This window comes from Jaculus jaculus, chromosome 17 (genome assembly GCF_020740685.1).
Source record: "Jaculus jaculus isolate mJacJac1 chromosome 17, mJacJac1.mat.Y.cur, whole genome shotgun sequence".
NCBI classification, from domain to species: Eukaryota; Metazoa; Chordata; class Mammalia; order Rodentia; family Dipodidae; genus Jaculus; species Jaculus jaculus.
In genome coordinates, this window is record NC_059118.1 from 59984960 (window position 1) to 59995327 (window position 10368).

Consider the following 10368-nt stretch of genomic DNA (forward strand, 5'->3'; position numbering starts at 1 on the left):
AACAGACAAGGCCTGTCATGGCCAGGAAGGACGCAGTGTGCTGAGAAAGCCTTATGTGGGCTGCAAGAGGAACAGAGTCTCCACAGTCCAGCTCCAGTATCACACACACAATATCTCCACAGTGCCGTCCAGCTCCAGTGTCACAGAGTCTCCACAGTCCAGCTCCAGAGCACACATTGTCTCCAGGGTTCAGCTCCAGTGTCCGACTATTATAAGGTTTTACTACAAACTGTCCAAACATCCTTTTAACACAGAATACAGTGAACTCTCATAACACCATCAAGCAATTTCACCATTGCCCATATGATGCTATACTTAATTATTGCCTCTATTTAAGAAGCATAAAACTAGGGGCTGTAGAGATGGCTTAGCAGTTAAGGCATTTGCCAACAAAGCCAAAGACCAGGTTCAATTCCCCAGGACACCATGTGCGCTAGATGCACAAGGTGGCACATGCATTTGGTGTTTGTTTGCAGTGGCTGGAAGCCCTGGTGTGCCCATTCTCTCTCTTTGCCACTCTCTCTCTCTTAAATAAATAAATAAATATTAATAAATAAAAATAAATAAAAAACAAAACAAACAATGCCAGGTGTGGTGGTGCATGCCTTTAATCCCAGTACTCAGGTGGCAGAGGTAGGAGGATTGCTGTGAATTTAAGGCTACCTTGAGACTATATATTGAAATTAAAAACATGGGCTGGAGAGATGGCTTAGCGGTTAAGCGCTTGCCTGTGAAGCCTAAGGACCCCGGTTCGAGGCTCGGTTCCCCAGGTCCCACGTTAGCCAGATGCACAAGGGTGCGCACGCGTCTGGAGTTCGTTTGCAGAGGCTGGAAGCCCTGGCGCGCCCATTCTCTCTCTCTCCCTCTATCTGTCTTTCTCTCTCTGTCTGTCGCTCTCAAATAAATAAATAAAGTTAAAAAAAAAAAAACAGCTTGAGGTAGAGAGAGAGAGACCCTACCTCAAAAAAAAAAAAAAAAAAAAGAAGCTAGCCAGTCATGGTGGTGCACATTTTTATTCCATGCACTTGGGAGGCAGAGGTATGCAGATTGGTGTGAGTTCTAGGATTCCCTGAGACTATATAGTGCATTCTAGGTCAGCCTGAGCTAGATTGAGATCCTACCTCAAAAGAAACAAACAAAAACACTGAAATACTTTAAAACAAATCCAGGACATTACATCATTCCACCCCTGAAACACTTCACTTTGCAGCTCAAACAAAGGAAAAAATAGAAAATCTCTCATTCATCATAATGCTATTATTACCTGAATAAAACCAGTAATATTCGGTTTTGTTGTTGTGAAGGACTCAGGAACCAGAGAGATGCCTAACAGGCTTCAAAGTCACCAGTAGGCCTAAGTTTCTGTTTCCTGGCAAGTTTAAGTAAGAGTTTAACAGTTACTGAAAAAAAAACCTGCTTATGCCATACATTCCTATGATCATAACATAAGTTGCTTAAAGTGTCGTTTAAGTTCCTCAAACCCACATAGTCAATCACAATAAAGGCTACGTAATCTACCTGGCATTCCCATAGCTCCTGCCCACAATTTCCAAGTCAATCGGGAGAGTGCAAGTTCAGTTACTGTTTAAAACAACCAGTTACGTACCCATCCTCTACTTCTATGTTCTAACGTTATGTCATGAAGTAATGTCTATGTTATAAAGACTCTGTTCTCCTGACACTCGGGGCTCTTGTACGGATCCACTGCACTGGTGAAGTCAAGAGTCTGAGCTTAAGCCTGAAATAAAGCTCCGTGCCTTTGCATACGTGTTTGGTTCTCCTTGGTGGTCACTGGGGGTGCCGAGAACTGGGCATAGCAGTTATTTTTTTTGTTTTTGTTTGTTTCAATGTAGGGTTTCAAGCCCAGGTTGACCTAGAATTCACTCAGTAGTCTCAGGCTGACCTCAAACTCACAGCACTCCTCCTCCTTTTGACTCTCAAGTACTGCATTAAAAGCACGCACCAAAGCTGGGCGTGGAGGCACATGCCTTGAATCCCGGCACTCGGGGGGCAGAGGTAGGAGGATCTCCATGAGTTCAAGCCACCCTGAAACTACAGAGTTACTTCCAGGTCAGCCTGGATCAGAGTGAGACCCTACCTCAAAAAAAAAGAGAAAAGAGAAGAAAAAGCACGCAGCAGCACACCTGGTTCTGGCTCTCACGTTCTTCCTGCCACCTCTTCTGCGATGCTCCGGGGCCGTGGCGCGGGTGTCAGCGATGTCTCATTTCGTGCTCAGCTTTCTACTGTCCCTTCTCCTCCGCACTTTGGAGAGTTCTGAGTCATCCCATCTGAAAAGGGAAGCTTCTATGACCAAAAGTGAGAATAGCATTAATTTAGGGCGTAAACATAACTAGAGGGCAGCTGGGTGGGCATAACATACCCACTTAACCAGACAACAGTACTAGGGATTGTGGCCTCCTAAACCATAAGCCAAGCCAGCCATAGGCTTTTCATTGGGTTTCAGTGCCAGGCAGGAATTGCCTCCCAAGGAGTGGGCTTCAAGTGCCATAGAGAGTAGTTAGTTTCCCCTGTAACAGAAATGCCACCATTGCACAAGTTGGTGTATTTGGCCTGGCTGGCCAGCCGTAATGCTCACAGGGTGCACTGCTGACTAACACTGTTGATGACCCTTTTCCCCCTGAGAGGCAGCATAGGTAGAATGCATGTTTGTATTCAAAGGGAAATTAGGGTTACTGGGAATTAGCTGTATATGTACAAAAGAGGCACTTGTGGAGCCCAAGATCATTGTTAATAAAAAGGACCATAGGGCTGGAGAGATGGCTTAGCGGTTAAGCGCTTGCCTGTGAAGCCTAAGGACCCCAGTTCGAGGCTCGGTTCCCCAGGTCCCACATTAGCCAGATGCACAAGGGGGTGCACGCGTCTGGAGTTCGTTTGCAGAGGCTGGAAGCCCTGGCGCGCCCATTCTCTCTCTCTCCCTCTATCTGTCTTTCTCTCTGTGTCTGTCGCTCTCAAATAAATAAATAAAAAATTTAAAAAAAAAAAAAGGACCATAGCTGTAAAGGTGGCTGAGCGGCTAAGAGCATTTCCTGTGCAAGCATGAGGGTCTGAGGAAGCCTGAGGGACCCCTTGAGCTTCATCTCCAGGACTTGAATTAACAGCTGGGCATGGCCACACACACCTGTAAGTCCAGGACCTAGAGGAGCAGAGATGGAAAATCGCTGGAGCTCATTAAAAGCAGCAAACTCAGGGATCAGTAAGACTGCACCCAGGAGCAGGTGGAGGAATGATGGGACCGGATGTGAGCATTCTGCTCCGGCCACTGCCGCCAAACGCACGCTCCACAGGCCGGCACAGGGGACACTGCACGGGGACGCACACACATGTACCACACACAACCAAGACAGAAAAAATAGTAAAATAAATGAGAGGGATGGGCATGGTGGCACACTAATCCCAGCACTCAGGAGCAGAGGTAGAAGGATCACTGTGAGTTTGAGGCCATCCTGGAACCACTGAGAGAGGTCCAGGCCAGCCTGGGCTAGAGTGAGACCCTACCTCAAAAAATAAAATAAAATACAAAATAAGTCCTGGTGTGTCCATTCTCTCTGTGTGTCTCTGTTCTCTCTTACCACTCTCTGCTTCCAAATAAATTTTTAAAAATATATTAAAAAGTTTTAGCCGGGCTTGGTGGCGCACGCCTTTAATCCCAGCACTCGGGAGGCAGAGGTAGGAGGGTCGCCGAGAGTTCGAGGCCACCCTGAGTCTATGTAGTGAATTCCAGGTCAGCCTGAGCCAGAGACCCTACCTTGAAAAACACCAAAAAAAAAAAAAAAAAAGTTTTAAAGCCTGGTATGATGGCACATGCCTTTCATCCTAGCATGAATGAGGCACAGGTAGGAGGATCAACATGAGTTAAGGCCACCCTGAGACCACATACTGAATTCCAGGTCAGCCTGGACTACAGTGATACTCTACCTCGAAAAACCACACACACACATACACAATTATATATGTGTTCATGCTTTAGATTTATTTGAGAGAAAGAAAAAGAGACAGAGAGAGAGAGAGAGAGAGAGAGAGAGAGAGAGAGAGAGAGAGAGAGGGAATGTGTGCACCAAGACCTTCAGCTACTCCACACAAACTCCAGACGTGTGTGCCCCTGTGTGCATGTGTGACATTGCATGCTTTCATCACTGGGAATCTGTCCATGTGGGACATGTGGATTTGAACATGAGTTCCTAGGCTTCACAGGTAAGTGCCTTAAATGCTAAGCCATCTCTCCAGCCCAAATAAATATATTTTAAAAAATAAAATAAGAGGACTTAAGATAGAGTGATTTGTATCCATGAAACAACATTAACTATTAGAAGTAATTGAGTTCTTAGTATGCACCAGGCACTGTGCTAAGTGCTTTTGGTGGATCTTAGTCATCCCCTCACAGTTCCATGATACCAGCCCTGTCATGACTTTCCCTTAACAAAGGCAGTTGTTGACACATAGCTAACATGTTGTAAAATGAACATTAAAAAGTTTTTAATATAAAACACAATATTTTTATTTATTTATTTGAGAGAAAGAGAGATAGGGGCAGAGAGAGAGGGGGGAGGAGAATGGGTGCACCAGGGCCTCCAGCCATTGCAAACAATCTCCAGACGCATGCTCCACCTTGTGCATCTGGCTTATATGGGTCCTGGGGAATCAAACCAAGGTCGTTTGGCTTTGAAGGCAAGCACCTTAACCACTAAGCCATCTCTCCTGTCCTAAATATTTTATTTATGAGGGAGAGAGAGGGGGGGGGTCGAGGGAGAGAGAGAGAGGGAGAGAATGGGCACGACATGGCCTCCAGCCACTGCAAACCAACTCGAAACATATGCACCATCTTGTGCATCTGGCTTTACATGAGTCCTGGGGAATTCAACCTGGGTCCTTAGGCTTCACAGGCAAGCACCTTAACCACTAAGCAATCTCTCCAGCCACAAATTAACATTTAAACAGACTATTTGACATGCAGCAATTTCTTCTGGCCCCATCTCATGATCAGGTGGTAAAATTTCCCATTTCAAAGATAGTCTGACATTTCTAGAATAGGGATGTTATGCTGAAGGAAACATTCACAACCCCTCACCTGCCCATCACCCAGTGCAATCTATATTTAGTCTAACTGCTTCCTCCTTTTCCCTGCAGCTTGCCTAGCTAACTACCTCACCTCTGTAACATGCCTGTTTCACTCCCTGCAATTTCTCCTTTTTTCTCTTATGATTTCCTCATCATACATGTAAGGGTGATACAGTTACTTTTCTCAACGCTCATAAACTCATGGCTTGGTAAAATTCCTGTTAACAAAAGATAGAGTACCCAAGAGAAAAAAAATAGCATGTTTCTAATAAAGAAAAAATAAGGGCTGGAGAGATGGCTCAGCAGTTAAGGTACTTGCCTGGAAAGCCAACGGACACAGGTTCTACTCTCCAGTACCCACATAAAGCCGGATAAAGAAGGTGGCACATGCATCTGGAGTTTGTTTGCAGTGGCTAGAGGTCCTGGTGCATCCATTCTCTGTCTGGCTGTCTCTCTCTCTCCTCTCTCACTCAAATAAATAAGTAAAATATTTTAAAAAACACACAATTTTAGCATACATGCAGTGCCCACCCCAAGCAAGTAACTGTCAAGAAAGTAACTCACTCAAAGCAGTGACTTGGAATTCTTTTGTAAATAGTATTTTATTTTTAAATATTTTTATTTATTTTAGAGCGAGAAAGAAAAAAAGAGAGAGACCTGGAATTCACTCAGTATTCCCAGGGTGGCCTTGAACTCAATGCCATCCTCCTCCCTCAGTCTCCTAACTGCTGGGAGTCACGGTGTGCACCACCAAGCCCGGCTCAGAGATTTGGTTTATTTAGGTGACTTCCTTACCATGACAACCCCACACAGTAACTCCTCAATCAAATCGGCAGCCCATTTCCTTTTTGTCTTTTGGTGAGTCAATGAGTTTATCAGGGTTACTTGGAGAGCAGGCTGAGGAGCTGCTTCCAGGAGCACTAGATGCCTCAAACACAGCCCCACCAGGAGAAGTCCCATCCCATCCTCGGTCACGACCTCCCACAGCTGCTTCCGCTCAAAGGCAGCTGGGTCAGCAGAGAGCCACTGCGCCCCTTGCAGGCAGCTCCATCGCAGTCTCTTTAGCACACCACTTCACTGGCACAAAACATATTTTTGACATTTTTTTTGATATTTTCATTTTTAAAAATAAATTTACTTATTAACTTATCTATTTATGTGTGTGTGTGTGTGTGTGTGAAAGAGAGAGGCAGATAAAAGAGAGAATGGGCATGCTAGGTCCTCCAGCCACTGTAAACACACTGCAGATGCATGCACCCCCTTCTGCATCTGGCTTTACGTGGGTCCTGGGGAATCAAACATAAGTCGTTTGGCTGTGCCAGAAAGTACTTTAGCTGCTAAGCCATCTCTACAGCCTAATGTTTAATTTTTTATTTTTACTTATTTAAGAGAGAGTAAGAGGTAGGTAGGTCGATAATACACAGGACCCCACACATGCTAAGTACATGCTCTAACAGTGAGTTACATCCATAGCCAGAAAATTAGGATGAAAATTCTCTTGTCTTCAATCCTTTCTCTTGGACATAGCCCACTGAATAGTCTGTTGTTGTTTTCAACGTCCTAGGCTGACCAAGTAGTTGTGGGACATCTGCTAGGTAAAGAGGACTGGCCACCCGCTGATTTACCTACAACCCAAGCAATCATTTCTTCCTCTTATGTGACTTTCTAAATAACTGGACAGAAAAGCCAGGCATAGTGGCACACATCTACATTCCCAGCGCTGGGGAGGCAGAGGTAGGAGGATCTCTGTGAGTTCAAGGCCACCCTGAGACTACATAGTGAATTTCACGTCAGCCTGCGCTAGAGCGAGACCCTTCCTCAACACAGCAGCCACAGCAAGTTGTTCATTAGTATCTCTTAGTAGGCTAAGTTAATCATTTTAGAATTAACCAAAAAGTTTGTGAAATCATCCAAATGCAAACTGAAGTGTCAGAACAGCTGGGCAAGGTGACATACATCTTTAGTTCCAGTGCTTAGGAGGCTGAGGTAGGAGGACTGCTGTAAATTAGAGACCAGCCTTGGCCACAGAGTAAGTTCCAAGTTGGTCTGGGCTAGAGTGAGACCTTACCTGGAAAAATCAAAGGAAACCAAACAACAGCTTTCAGTAATCCCCAGGAAACAGAGATGCCGCTGTCATGAAGCACATAGAAATACTCTGAAGGACGAAAGATGGGGAAGAACGAGTTTCCGCATTTGTGACTAATATTTAAGTCCTTTGTTTAATATAAAGAAGGCACTTAAATCAATGAGAGGCCAGGACACACTACACAGTTGCTACCAAGAGACACACTTGTACCCTTTGGCCTGGGAAAGGACTCCCCAGGGGAGGAAGGAGAGGGTGAGGATGGTAAGTAGGAAGCCCAGTCAGCTTATCAAGAGAGCAGAACATTGTGTTTAAGGAGTTGGAGAGGGCGTATTTGCACCCATCACAGCCTTGTCCCTTTAGCACTGCAGTCCCAAGGGAAGCGCCCGCCCCTGGCCTCCTTGGATAGGCCTGCAGTGTCCCCTGCAGTCCACTGGCGCTGTATAGCAGGAGCCAGAGCACAGGAGCACCTCGATGGCACCAAGCACTTTCAAGGCATTCAAAGCAGCTGGAATTGGCACAAGGAGATTCTAGTTGCCTGGTTAACTGAAAATACTTTTTGCTCAAGGCAGCCAGAGAATCTAACTGCCTCTTATGGGAATCATAGTGGCCCATGATGTGATGTCTTTGATTATCTATAGAACATGAATATCAGGAAGAATGTTTACAGCATGAACTTAAAGGGTCTGGACATGTAGCTCAGTTGGTAGAGTGCTTGCCTAACATACATGACACCCCGGGGTTCAATCCCCAGTAGTGCTTACTTCAGGCATGGTGGCATATACCTGTCATCCCAGCCCTTGGGAGGTGGAGGCAAGAGGATCAGGAGTTCAAGGCCAGCCTGGGCTACATGAAACCCTGAATTCTCCACATGTGTGTGCATTGGGGGTGCACACACACATATACACACCACATATATTCTACACACACAGGCCCAAAAAATGCCATTCAAATAAAAAAGAGAGTCCTAATTTCCCAGCACAAGATGGTGAGATGCTGTCTCTAAAACAAATGAACCAGGTTCTGGTGTCATGTGCCTTTAATCACAGCACTGTCGAGGCAGAGGTAGGAGGATTGCCAGGAGTTCCAGGTCACCTTGAGATTACATAGTGTATTCCAGGTCAGCCTGGGCTAAAGGAAAATCATACCTTCAAAAAAAAGTTATAGTGTCATATTTTCCTTTGCATTTTCACACAAGATTGATGTAAATTAAGTAGATTGGTTATTTCTTTAAAAATGTGTAAAACAGGGCTGGAGAGATGGCTTAGCGGTTATGCGCTTGCCTGTGAAGCCTAAGGACCCCGGTTCGAGGCTTGGTTCCCCAGGTCCTACGTTAGCCAGATGCACAAGGGGGCGCACGCGTCTGGAGTTCGTTTGCAGAGGCTGGAGGCCTTTGCGTGCCCATTCTTTCTCTCTCCCTCTATCTGTCTTTCTCTCTGTGTCTGTCGCTCTCAAACAAATAAATAAAAAATTTAAAAAATGTGTAAAACAAAAGAAAAAACAACTCATGGATTTGTGGTCATTTCTCTAACAAAGAATTGTGTTGGTAAATTCAAATGTTTGCCCTGCTGATTTGCTTCTGTAATTTTATTTCACTGCCAAATTGTAGACAAGTCTAACTGAGACTTCCAGCTGACCGATTCAACCTCAGTCTGCAGAGCTCTGTCCTGTTCCACTGATGCTGGGGCGTTTCTGGCAGTGTCTGGAGATACTTTGGGGTTCACACTGGGGAGCAAGAGGCCTACTGGGTGTCAGATACCGAAGTGTCTGGACCCAGAGTTGGTGTGGGCTGAGGACGGGAAGCCCCCTGCCCCAAAGTGGGGAGATTCCTTTGCACTGGCCACAGCCCACCAGGCTCCCCAGGGGTGGTGGGCTTCCCACAGGAGCTTTCCTCAGTGGGGTTGGGGGAGTTGGAGCAAAGACCTTATCAGTGGAAGGATTAGCAGTGCTGGGCACCTTCAGTGCGTCACTTCTTTGCCTGCAGTCAGATCACCTCTCCCTGGAAGCTAATGGCTTTGGTTGTCAAGTCCACAGAGCCGCCCCAGGGGTCCCCCAGAATCCCTTCAGAGCAAAGCCATAAAGCAGGCTGTGCAGCTTTAGGACGAAAACCTATATTTGACAAACAGTCAAAAGATGCACCAAAGCTTTAGAACTACTCATATAAAGTTCTAATGCTTCTGTCCTTAAAAGAAACAAAAACAACAACAAAAGTTGACAGGCTGTTAGGCTGAAGCACACTTCGCCCACGCTTGGGATCTTTCTGCTCAAGTGACCAGTCTTCCGCTGTCCGGCACGGTTCTCCCAGATTTCCTGCAAAACACCCGAGGGTCAGTGGTCAGTGGACATTGAACATCGAGTCCTCACAGACGTTTTCTGACAAGATACAAGTGAGGAACTTTGCGTCTGTGCCTGATTTCTCCCCACGAGCGAGTAAGGAGAGAAATGTCAGAGAAAGTCAGGGAAACAGAGCAGCTGAAGCTGCCGTCACCGGATCTCAAGCCCCGTCTGTGAAACCTGCTTTCCGCTGTGTCTAGCGTGGGTCTGACGTCGGTCCTGTGAGCTCCTCTGGCACTGCCAGTCACAGAGGTGCCCATAATGACCAACAACGTGCGCCAGCGTCCCAGCCTGTCCGAGTCCCGGAAGTTCATATTTGTAGACAGAATCCTGGGCTGGGGACACGGCTCAGAGGGGGAGCATTTACGCAGCATGTGCAAGGACCTGGGTCTAATTTCCAGTCCCCCCCCACACAAATAAATAAATAAGCTGAATTTAAGGCCCAGCATGGTGGCCCACACCAGGTCAGCCTGAGCTAGAGTGAGACCCTACCTGGAGGAAAAAAAAAGACAGGAAAAAAGAAACTGGGTGTGCTGGTGCATTCCTTTAATAGCAGCACTCAGGAGGCAGAGGTAGTAGGATTGCCATGAGTTCAAGCCCATCTTGAAATTATATAGTGAATTAGTGAATTCCAGGTCCCCCTGGGCTAGAGGAAGACACTACTGATAAACCCAAAACAAACAAAAACCCTAAATTAAAGAAATATATATACAGTTTCTTTGTTGTTGTTGTTGTTTTCTTTGAGGTAGGTCTTGCTCTGGCCCAGATTGACCCAGAATTCATGATGTACTGTCAGGGTAGACTCGAACTCACAGTGATCCTCCCGAGTGCAGGGATTAAAGGTGAGTTCCACCCCGCCCAGCTCCATTACATCT